We start from the raw sequence: 8056 nt of genomic DNA on the forward strand, positions 1-8056 counted from the left end.
ACGTGGAGCTCTCCATGGCCCCCCGCCTAGGAACCGGACCTGCTCACCGCTTCCAGGGTGCAACGCAGAGCCAGGACAGGTAGGGCCTGTGGGAGGTCCGCCGAAGCCCCAGGACCAGCGGACCCTCCGCAGGCAAGCCGCCGAAGGCAGCCTGCTTGCCGTGCTTGGGGCGGCAAAATGTCTAGAGCTGCCCCCTGCCCCCAGCACTTTGGAAAGTCAGCACCTGTGCAGCCATGCATGTGCTGTCAGGAGGAGGGAGTGGTGTGTTCCACCTGGATAGTGTGGGCTCATCATCATGTTCAGTTTTTGCAGGGAAGTGTTTGCAGCTACTGCTCTGCATCTATTGTGTTTCCTCCCTCCTGCCGCAGTCCATGCTGCCTTGTACAGTGTGAGGCTACATTAACAATGGCGTATTAACCCTTGAGGGCTCAACCGAGTGCTAGTTCATTCAGCAGCAAGGCACTCCCTGGGACGTATTCCACCCTCTTACTCCACCACCTCAACCAAGCTTCACAATCATTCATTGCTGTGTACAATATTAAACTGTTTGTTTAAAAGTGTTTAAAACATATACTGTATATGTATATAATGTCTTTTGACTGGCAAAAAAAATTTCCCTGGAACCTCTCCCCCTCCCCCCATTTACACTAATTCTTATGGGGAAATTGGATTCGCTTAATATCGTTTCGCATAAAGTCGCATTTTTCAGGAACATTACAGCATTAAGTGAGGAGTTACTGTAATCCTGATGAAAGAGAAAGAGAAAACAAGCATGGACAGGAGAATAAAAAGTCAGTGTTGCCATCCTGTATGATATTTGGTATTTCTTAAACACCAAGCTCCTGGAGGCATGTGATGATGGGAATCTCAGCTTTCATTAGAAAGAACACTGTTTCTAGACCTAACATAGTTAGACACATGCTTGAAAACGTGATCTGAGAGTGTTCTGTCACAAGTCCACTCAAGCACCGTCTCTTGGCCATTCGCCAGACTGTTGTGAAGGAATCCAGCCCCTAGAGTTTGAACAGAGCCCAGGCACTGTCCCTAGCTTGGGGGGCCCTAGGCATGCTCTCAGAGTGCAGATCCTCTGCCTAGCATCCCAGCCTGAGACCTTAGCACATGCAGTCTCTCTGCCAAATCCTTGGAACCAGTGCTAACTCCTCAGACTCCCCACTTAGCATCAACATCACCCCCCCCCCCAGAGCTTCAGCTAAAGGTATGAGCTCTCTGGGTTACCTCTTCAAGGGCCCACATAAGGTGTAGCACATAACCCACATAAATGTTGCACAGGACTTGCATACAACATTTCTCTTTCATAGCATGAGAAACACACAGACCTATACAAAATAATAAACCACTCATTTTCCTGCCTCAGTTTCCTCACTGCTCCACAGAATTCTTGGGACTGGGGTCAGAGTTAGGGTGACCAGATCACAGGGATGAAATATCAGGACGCGGGGGGATGGCGGGGCAGAACAAAAAAATAATGGCAGCGGAGCAAAAAAAAAAAAAAAGCAGTTTCGCATTAGCAGGCCCCGGCCACACCACGGGATCGCACAAAGCACCCCGGCTGCGCGCGCTGCCCTCCCCACAGAGCCTCCTGACCCCCGGCCCGCCCCAAGCACAAGTGGCACGTCCCGCCACCGGCGGAGAGCCCCGCACCTCTCCCGCTTGACTGCGCTCCAGCGGCTCATTCCCGGCGCAGCCCTTCTCCACCGCGTGTCTCTGGCGGCCCATACCCCTGGGCTGCGCTGCCCACCCGGGCCCTGCCCACTCCGCGCTGCCCCGCGGCCTGCAGGGCTGGAGCAGCGCTCCTGCCCGCGGCCAGCCATGGCCCATGTGCCCAGGCTGCTGCACAGGGGCGTCTCCTCCCCAGGCCCGACTTGGGATCCAATGGGGCAGTGAGGGGGTGGGGCTGGGGGCAGGGATTTGGGGAGGGATCCAATGGGGGAAGGAAGGGGCAGGTGCGAGAGCCCCTCCGGGCTCTGCCTGTGCGCCGGAGCAGAGGGCAAAATTGTTTGTTTGTCCAGTGTCCCGACCGAACATTGGTCGGGATGCGGGACAAACAGCAAATATTGGGACAGTCCCAATAAAATCGGGACGTCTGGTCACCCTAGTCAGAGTCCTTGGTTAAGCCACAAGTCCATTCCAGTGTATGGCCTGTGTCCTGAAACATGGAGCCTTCTCTCCTCAGCTTGCCTTCCATTATGGTGGCTGTCAATCCCCTTCCCCTCCCGTCTGCATGGCTCCTCTCTCTCTCTCCCTCACTCGGTCACCCCCACCCCTAAGCCCACCCCCACAGTCCTTTTTATAACCTTCTTAATCACTTGTCGCTTTGGCCTGCTTGGTAACTTTCCACTGCGCCAAACCCCATCCTCTGTTGAGGGAAGTGGGAGAGAACTGGTTTCCCAACTCTCACACCCTCCTTAGCATAACCATTGTGGTTAGAGTTGTGAAGTTGTCATGACCCGTTATTGTCCCTGCTCTGGCAGAGATCTGACAACCATGTCAGCTCATAGTAGGTACACGTAGAGGGGCATTACTGATACAGCAATTTTCATAGTAGTATAATGTCAGACAGAATTCATAAGTTGTACATACGTTCCCTGAATCACCACATGTACCCTAATCTCTCAGAAACTAAAAGGCCAATAAAAAACCCAGGTCAATTCACAATTTTGGGGACCTGACATTTAAACACTACAGTGTTTGTAATTGTAATACTATAGGTCATGGGAGCAGAAGGAGAGACTGAAGGAAGAGATCTAGCAGAAAACATCAGTGTTGGAGAAAGAAGAGGAGTGTGCTAAGAAACCTGGAGGGAGTGGGTAGAGGGGAAGACCTATTGGATTTTTTTCTTTGGGGAAACTTAAGATCCTACACGGAGAGGGAAGAGGGTTTAAAGAGGGAGTCAGAGGCAGCTGGTGGTTGTTTGGTTCCTCAACCCCTGCCCAGGGGCGGCTCTACGTTTTTGGCCGCCCCAAGCAGTCATGCCCGGGAGGCGCCCCGGAGCCGCGGGAGCAGCGGACCTCCCGCAGGCATGACTGCAGACGGTTCGCTGGTCCCGCGGCTCAGCTGGACCTCCCGTAGCTGCGGACGGTTCGCAGGTCCGGCGGCTCCGCTGGAGCTGCCGCAGTCATGCCCGCGGGAGGTCCACTGGAGCCGCGGGACGAGCGCCCCCTCCGCAGTCATGCCTGCGGCAGGTCCGGTCGTCCTGGGGCTCCGGTGGACCTCCCGCAGGCATGACAGCGGCAGGTCCACCGGCCCAGCCTGCCGCCCCCCCGGGAAAGGGCCGCCCCACGCGCGTGCTTGCCGCGCTGGGGTCTAGAGCCGGCCCTGCCCCTGCCCTTCGGGGAAAGTTCCCCCAACCACCACCACAAATTATGCAGTCAAGTTTCCTGCAAGTGGGGATATGGCAGGGGTCACCACACTTGGAGTGCAATGGATAAGCCTCACCCTGGGAAAACCACCTTGTAATCATAGTCTCTCCCCTGCCAGGTGAGTTAATGAGTGTAGGATTCCATGGAATACTCCTGGGGGAATTCTGTACCAAAAAATTAAAAAATTTTGCACCCAATATTCTAAAATTCTGCATATTTTGTCAAAATAAACACAATATAATCATGCCAGTTTCAATTATTTTGGTAATTATTTCAAAATACCTGCCAGCAAGTATGTCTGTAGCAATACAGAGAACAAAACAATTCAGGAAATATTTGACAAATAGATTAGTTACTAGGCATATTAATACAGAACTTTGAGTAATAATTCATTTAAACAACAATACAGAAATGTATTTCCTGCACATCTCAGAAGCAGTGCAAGGGCTTGGGGGGAGTAGGGGTAACGGAGCAGCTGAAAGAGAGGGAAGTAATTGCTGAGAAGGGGTCTGGGTGTGAACTTGGACAGTTACTGGGTACGGGAGGGAGAAGTATGGAACAGGGTTTTTTTGGGCAGAGAGAGATTGTTAGGGAGTTAGAGAGCCTTCCCCCCATGCAGACCCCTAGCCTTTTCCATTTAGTCAAGCACAGCTGTCCCTGTGTGTCCCTGCACCCTCCCCATGTTTCCCTAACCTGCACTCTCATTCAGCAACAAACTCAATACAGAAATAATATGCATAACTGCTTGCTTATTTGTTACAGGATGTTTGTCTCATTAAAAATGCACAGAAATGCATTTACATGGCAGTATCAAGTTGGTATTCCATAGCATTTTAAATGAAGCAAAAAACAGATTAACTGCATGATATGAATCTGTCTGGGTTTTCTGGTCAGCTTACTTTTTCTTAAATATTTGACAGCACGGCACACCTGCTCTTCAGACTTTAAATCCTACAGCAGTAAAACAATTGGTAAGTGTTGCAAGCTACATTTCCTATATTTAGCTGCTTCCATAAAAAAACAACCACCCCACACTGAAAGACCAGCTGAGCGACCACATTAAAAAAGGTTTTTGCTTCCTGCAGGTTTCAGTAATTAGATTTTGACACTTGCATTAAACTTTAAACTTTAAAGAGTAATGTATGAAAATATAAACGCATTGAAATTTCTCTATAGTGGTGGGATTTTGCACACTTTATATTAAAACATCCTATTGTTGATTAGATGCACTGAAGTAACAAGGGAATTACAAAAAGAGGGTATAACTAAAAACAGTAGTTAGTAGGAAACAACTACAATAGTATCAGAGGGGTTGCCGTGTTAGTCTGGATCTGTAAAAAGCGACAAAGAGTCCTGTGGCACCTTACAGACTAACAGACATATTGGAGCATAAGCTTTCGTGGGTGAATACCCACCACGAAAGCTCATGCTCCAATACGTCTGTTAGTCTATAAGGTGCCGCAGGACTCTTTGTCGCTAATTACAATAGTGTTTCAGCAGCTGATGGCTTCCACCCTCCCAAGCTGTTGCCTCCCAGGACAGCATGTCCATTAGGTCCTTCAGGGGGTTTCCAACTTGAATCCTGGTGCCAATAATTAGAACTTGTCAGTGAAATTGATATTGTAATAGGATAATAAGAGTCTGCCTATCAGCTGGTTGGGATATTATATTTTGATGTATATTATATACATGCACACACACAGGTTATTGACCTTCCAATTGTACCAGGTTAAGGCAGTTTAAGATGCCTATCACAAGCATCTACAGTGTAAACATATAGCTTCTGGTAAGTTTATGTAATTGCATAGAATTAATTCTAACAAGACAATGTGAAAAAGGGGAAATGCTAAAAAAAGAAAACAGCAGTGCACTTAACTAATCCTTATTTGATTAAATTTAGAAGTCTGTATTATAGCCAACACTCCAGTTCCAGTGTGGGAGAAATTCATATTGTACAAATTATCTATCTAGACCCAAATCTGGTGGCATAAATATACAGTGTGCTGCTGCCTATTTTAGAAGGTATCTGAGTCCTGAGGGCCTAATGTTTTCCTGCCTGGGACTGTCTTTCCAGAAGTCCAGTATTATGTAAACTCATTTATTTTTCTAAACTTCACTGACTGCCTTATTTTCTCTACGGGCCCTTATGCCTCTCAGGCTCACTGCATTTCTCTTTGGATCCCAGTTTATTAAGTCAGCTGTTCAGTTTTTTGTTGTTGTTTTTTAATAGCTACATTGCCATTAGCTCATTGACTGTTTGCTAGATTCCCTTGAGAAATCTTGCAATTATTTTGTGATCTGGATTATTGCATAATTCTAGCTAGAGTTTTGTTCTATGGAATAAGCAAACACTTTCCTATAGAAGCTTTTTCCATCAGGTGAATACAGTGGTTGATTGTTGAGTGTTTATTTCAGAACCCAAATTCATCTGAGGTACTATTAAATGGGAAGAGTTAATGGCTGCAGCGCAATAGACTGAAGCAAAATCCACTGAAGATGTGTGGCTTAACAGGGAGGAAGGTGGAGATAAATTAAGCCCAGTGAGTGTAATGAAAGGGGTTATTAGCATTTAACAGCTATGCAAGAAAGACGATGGTAAACCTGGAACAAAAACCCCACCAAACCTGGAAACTGTATGCTATGCTGTATCCCTGCAAATCAACTCTTACCACATTCAATTTGTCTCCTTCAATCCAAAGTTTCCAACTTGATTCTTCTTCTCACCCTTCAGGACATACACTTGTTTATCACCACCCCAACTCACTAGCATCTGCAAGAATTAAATCCAATAAGATAGATATGATTTTTAGAAGACATTGCACAAACTAAAACTAATGATGGAGGTGACATAACTATAGGACATGTTTGGGAGAAAAACTAAACAAAAAATCCCAAGTCCTTGTGTGTAGAGCAGGAGTCGGCAACCTTTCAGAAGTGGTGTGCCGAGTCTTCATTTATTCACCCTAATTTAAGCTTTTGCGTGCCAATAATACATTTTAATGTTTTTAGAAGATCTCTTTCTATAAGTTTTTAATATATAACTAAACTATTGTCGTATGTAAAGTAAATAAGGTTTTTAAAATGTTTTAGAAGCTTCATTTAAAATTAAATTAAAATGCAGAGCCCCCCGGACCTGTGGCCAGGACCCAGGCAGTGTGAGTGCCACTGAAAATCAGCTTGCTTGCCGCCTTTGGCACGTGCGCCATAAGTTTGCCTACCCCTGGTGTAGACAATCATGGCCCAACTGTCCCAAGGTGTAAAGTGCTTTGATGTTGTCAATGTTTTCCAGATATTTTGTCAAGGCTAATTCCCCACTCTGGCACTTTGAGCTATCCCTCCCCACCTTCATTTATCACACGTATTAATATGTATTGGACTCTAATTCCCCACTCTGGCACTTCGAGTGCAGAAAGTGGGGGCCCCGCAAGGACTCTAAAAATTAATACTGGCCACTCCAGGCCTGTATTATTCCCAATGTTACAACTTTTCTCTGACCTTGGCTTGGTAGATGCTGCCACCACACAAGTGCAGAACCCCTTTGCAAGCCCAGGAAGGCGCACTTGGGAATTCCTTCCTGTGGGGTATGCTCAAGCCCTTTCACCCCCACCCCCTGGGGAAAAGCCAAATGAAAAAAAAGGAAACCAGCTAATTAAACAACATGTGCACAAACCTCTTAAAACACAAAAATCCAATTCTGTTCTTAAAAAAGGTAAATTTTATTTAAAAAAAGAGAAAAAATACATCTGCAAATTCAGGCTATTGCTAGGTTTTAAAAGAGCAGCTACAAGGATTAAGCACCAAGAATAGCTTTCTTGAAGTCCAGTTTAAAGGTTACAAGCAAAACAAAAGCACCTGGAGTTAGCACAGCGGAATCCACAAGCCAAAAAGAAATAAAAGGGATAAACCTAATTGCCTCTTCCTAGACATTTCCTGATCTACTTACATATCTGAGGTTTTAAATGAGTAGTTTCTAGGTATGATACTGATGATTTTTTCATACATGGCCCAAGCTTTTTACAGCTCTCAGGTGGCCCTGTCCACCTCTCCCCCAGAAAATAGACAGACAGACAGACAAAAGGGGAATCTTTTCTCAGTTTAAATAAGTTTTAGCTTTCCCATTGCCTCTTTTGGCCAGGTGCCCACTCACTTCCTTTTACCTATTCATAGCAGTGCTACTTTTTAACCCTTTACAGGTAGAGCAATTAGAGAACAGCTACCAAGAGGGATTTTATAGCTACTGGCTGGCTGTCCATAAAAGGGAGCTATCCCTCCCCACCTTCATTTATCACATGTATTAATATGTATTGGACATACAAAGAAGGGGAAGTCTTTACATGCTGCAGTAAAGAATTAGCGATGTGTATCAGTGAAGCGCTGCCTACAGATAACATTGCCTAACATTTTTCAATATAAGCCCACATTTTCAGATGTTTATAATTTTGTCAAAAACTGTAACCCTTTGGGTTGATATTTTTCATGCCACCTGGCTGTTTCAATGTTTTTAAGCATCAGCAAAAGGGTTACATCAGTTTATTATTTTTCCTTAATGTCATGCTTGGCATCTTCCCTCTGTTAATATTTTTTCCAAACAGTCTTTTTTTGAAGAGCTCTAGTGTCTCCATGCTTTGGCGCAAGAGGATAATTTGGGGGTAATTTTGCACATCCATCTACATTTG

General features: G+C 45.9%; 1 non-coding gene across 1 annotated transcript; it reads right to left on the minus strand.

Moving 5' to 3' along the window:
- Positions 1-3348: 3348 nt before the first annotated feature.
- On the minus strand, positions 3349-3506 carry LOC123378114. Its single transcript, XR_006582461.1, has one exon. It is a non-coding gene; the product is annotated as a U1 spliceosomal RNA (small nuclear RNA).
- Positions 3507-8056: the final 4550 nt, after the last annotated feature.

This window comes from Mauremys mutica, chromosome 9 (assembly GCF_020497125.1).
Source record: "Mauremys mutica isolate MM-2020 ecotype Southern chromosome 9, ASM2049712v1, whole genome shotgun sequence".
Classification (NCBI taxonomy): Eukaryota; Metazoa; Chordata; order Testudines; family Geoemydidae; genus Mauremys; species Mauremys mutica.